General features: G+C 51.8%; 1 pseudogene; it reads right to left on the bottom strand.

Annotated features, from left to right (window-relative positions):
- Positions 1–2,370: 2,370 nt before the first annotated feature.
- LOC138106048 (feather beta keratin-like) lies at positions 2,371–3,036 on the bottom strand (annotated as a pseudogene).
- Between the last annotated feature and the right edge of the window lie 256 nt (positions 3,037–3,292).

Below are 3,292 nucleotides of genomic sequence, written 5' to 3' on the forward strand. Positions count from 1 at the left end.
GCCAAATTTAGAAATATATCCTCTGAGAGAAGGCAGGTCACCAACCCTCCCCCACCAGGTTCGGGAAAGAAGAAATTTTCCGCAAAGGAAAGTGGAAAAGATAAAAACTATTTATTTTAACAAACACATGGGAAAAGGAAAATAATGCTAAATGATAAAATCTTTCACTGTGGAGAAAATACCTGGGAAAGTGTTAGAGTCCTCCCTTTGGTCTCCTCGGAGCTGGGGCTTGGCCCAGGGCCAGGCCCTCTGTGCTCGGTGGAAAGTCCTCCCAATGTGTTCTGATATTGAAGCAGTCCACAGAAAAAGGGAAAAAAGCTGAAATTCCAGGGAAGGAAAAAAAGTTCAACTCTCAGTCTCCCTTCGGAGAAAAAGAAGCTGAAACTGGCCAGAAGCTGACAGGGAAGCAGCAAACCGGGTGCCTCCACCCTCCCCTGCCACAGCTGAATAAAAGTCGCTATCTCTGTGTGACCTTGAACAAGCTGCAAACTGCTCTGAAAAAGTTTTGCTCAGTTTTTCCTTCCTCCTCTCAGGCTCAGTTTAAAGGCATAGAAAGGTGCAAGAATTAATTTCTGGGCATAGGGCAGCGACATGGGATGCACATCATAAAGTCACCGCAAGACAGTTTTGAAGAGGAGATTCCCTCCCAGCCCTGTCAGGCTGCTCTGGGATTTGCAGCTGCACTGGAGGTGTTGCCTCTTCCCTCACATTTCATCCCTCATCCCATTGCTCCCACCTGCCCAAGCTTGGCACTAGACCTGACCTTTTCTGTAGACTGCTCTGTGGGTGTCTTGGTGCTCCTCTTGCTTTTAAGCTTTTGATAGCCGGGCCCTTTTGGACCTTTACGGAGGCTGTGTGCCAACAGATGAGGCCACTTGTGATTGTCAGAAAGAGGATTTGGAGGTTGCCCAGGCTTTTTGGAGGAGAGCATTGCATGGTCCTCAACAAGCCGGGCAAGTCCAGGTTGTTCCAGTGCCCAGCGTAGTGGACTGAGAAAGGTCTGAAGGGCTGGACCCGGAGGCTTATGGTCAGTGTCCCAAAGTCCAGATGGAAGCCAGGCTCCAGTGCTGTAGCCCAGGAGTCAGATCCACTGGGCCAACACTGAAAACCTGACAGGTGCTGGACATCCGATGGCGTTCTGTAAGGGCAGCTGCCAAGTGCTTTTTCTTGGGAGGAGTCTTCCTGGGTAGGAAGGAATGTCTAGGTTTCTGCTGGAACAATAGTTTTATTTTGAGAAAAAGCCTTTGTGGTTCTGGTTGAGAAGGAAAGGACCAGGAGGTGTCCCTGTGTGGGAAAAGGGACCCCATATATCCAGGGTAGTATTGGGAAAAGTGTTATGACCAAGCAGGGAGAAGTGGCTTATGCTGTCTGCTCAGCACTGCTAAGGTCCCATGTGAGGTGTTGTGGGCCGTTCTGGGCTCCTCAGGGTGAAAATGAAGTAGATGTAGTGAATCTAGACCGTCTCAGGACAACAAGACTCCAAAGGGACTGGAGAACCTTTCATAGAGGAGAAGCTGAGAAAGCTGGGACTCCCAGGAGATGAGAGTGGATGGGGGCGTGTCATCAGTGTGTGCAAATCCCTGATGGCGGGGAATGCAGTGAAGGAGCCGGGCTGTTCTCAGCAGTGCACACTTGCAGGACAAGAGGCCTTGGGGGCAAGTGAAAACAGATGGAATTCCCTGGGCAAAAAAGGCATGAATCTTTCACTGTGGTGGTGGCCACAGAGTGAAAGAGTTGGTGGTGGTGGAGTCGCTGTCCTGGGAGAGCCAACCTCGAACTGTCCATGGTTCTGGAATTCCTGCTCTTGCTTGAGCAGGGCAGTTGAAGCACTTGCACTCCAGAGTTTCTGCCCAAGCAGAAGATTTTGGGACTCTTTTTGCTGGAAGGGTTCAAGAGTACTGGTGGGAAGAGAGTTTATCAAGTGTGTGCTGGCATGGAAAGATTTACCAGAGCTGTACCCAGGAGGGCATTAACGTGTCCAAGGCTTTGGTGTATCGGGTAAGGTGAGCATGACATGTTCTGGAAGGTGTCTCCTTCTCTGCTTCCCATGCCAGACTTTGCTATGAGTTCTTTTTACATATTTGTGAGGAAGTTGTTGTTCGTCTGTTCCATGTACCCCAATGTCCTGTTGAGCCTTGGAATGTGCTGGGTAAGGATATGAGGCCATGGGAATAAAAAATCAAGAGGAGGAGTCTCAGGCTTTGATGCAGGAGAAGTTTATTGAGGCAAAGGAATGAAGAGGCAGGAGAAAAAGGTGGAAAGAATACATTATGAGGTGCAAGTAGGGCGACCATCAACCAAGGTGCTTTGCTTGTGGGAGCTGTTGCCAGAGCCCCGAGCTGGTGATGTCAGAGGTGGTGGTAAGGGCCCTTAGCAGATGTAGCCACCCCTTCTGCCATAGCAGCCCAGGCCTCCCAGCCCATAGCCAAATCCACAGCCATAGCCAAGGCCATAGCCAAAGCCACCAAATCCACCAGAGATGGGCTGTCCCTGGGCACTGAGTTCACTGCCAACAGCAGCCGAGGAGGTGGATCCGACAGCAGTGTTCTGGGGGAAGGAGGTCATGATGGGTCCTGGCAGGGTGACCAGTACAGAGGAAGGCTGGATGACAACACGGGAGTCCTGGCATTGCAGGGCACAGGGCTCGTTGCAGCTGTTGGCCAGCGGGGTGGGTCCGCAGGGTTGGCAGCGGTTGTAGCAGGCCATGGGTGTGGTGTGGAGGGTCCCTGGAAGAGAGAGGGGAGTGAGGCAGGGCAGGGGTGTGAGGGGCGGTGATTCAGGAGGGTGAGGGAGTGTGGAGGCTGTTGTGGGGCTGTGGAGAGGTGTGAGGGCTGCTGAGGCTGGGGCTGAGTGTCCTGTCAGAGAGGGGCCTGGGGTGCAGGAGCAGGAGGGTGAGGGGCTTGACGCTCACCTGGTTGTCAGCAGGAGCCAGAGGAGAAGGTGTGAGGAGAAGTGTGTGAGGGAGAGAGGCACTGGGCTGGCTTTTATGCTGGTTTTGGATGGGCGGGACAGCCTTGTCCCATGGCTTTGAGGCATTTTTTAGGCAGTAGCTCTTTTCTGGCCAAGCTGGTGAGTCATGATTTGGGGAGTATTTTCCTTCCTGCAATTCTGCAATTCCCTTGAGGCTGTGTCCATCTGACCTTGGCCGCAGATTTTAATTCAGAGAAATAGAGGCCAATGGATTGGTACTGTTTTTTTCTTGAATGTAGAAGGTGCAAACAAAGCCTACCGGAATGTGTGTGTTTTCTCATGTCTTCAGTTGGTTCCTCAGCCATTCCTCCTGGCCACACTT

The sequence above is a fragment of the Aphelocoma coerulescens genome, chromosome 2 (assembly GCF_041296385.1).
Source record: "Aphelocoma coerulescens isolate FSJ_1873_10779 chromosome 2, UR_Acoe_1.0, whole genome shotgun sequence".
In the NCBI taxonomy this organism is placed as follows: Eukaryota; Metazoa; Chordata; class Aves; order Passeriformes; family Corvidae; genus Aphelocoma; species Aphelocoma coerulescens.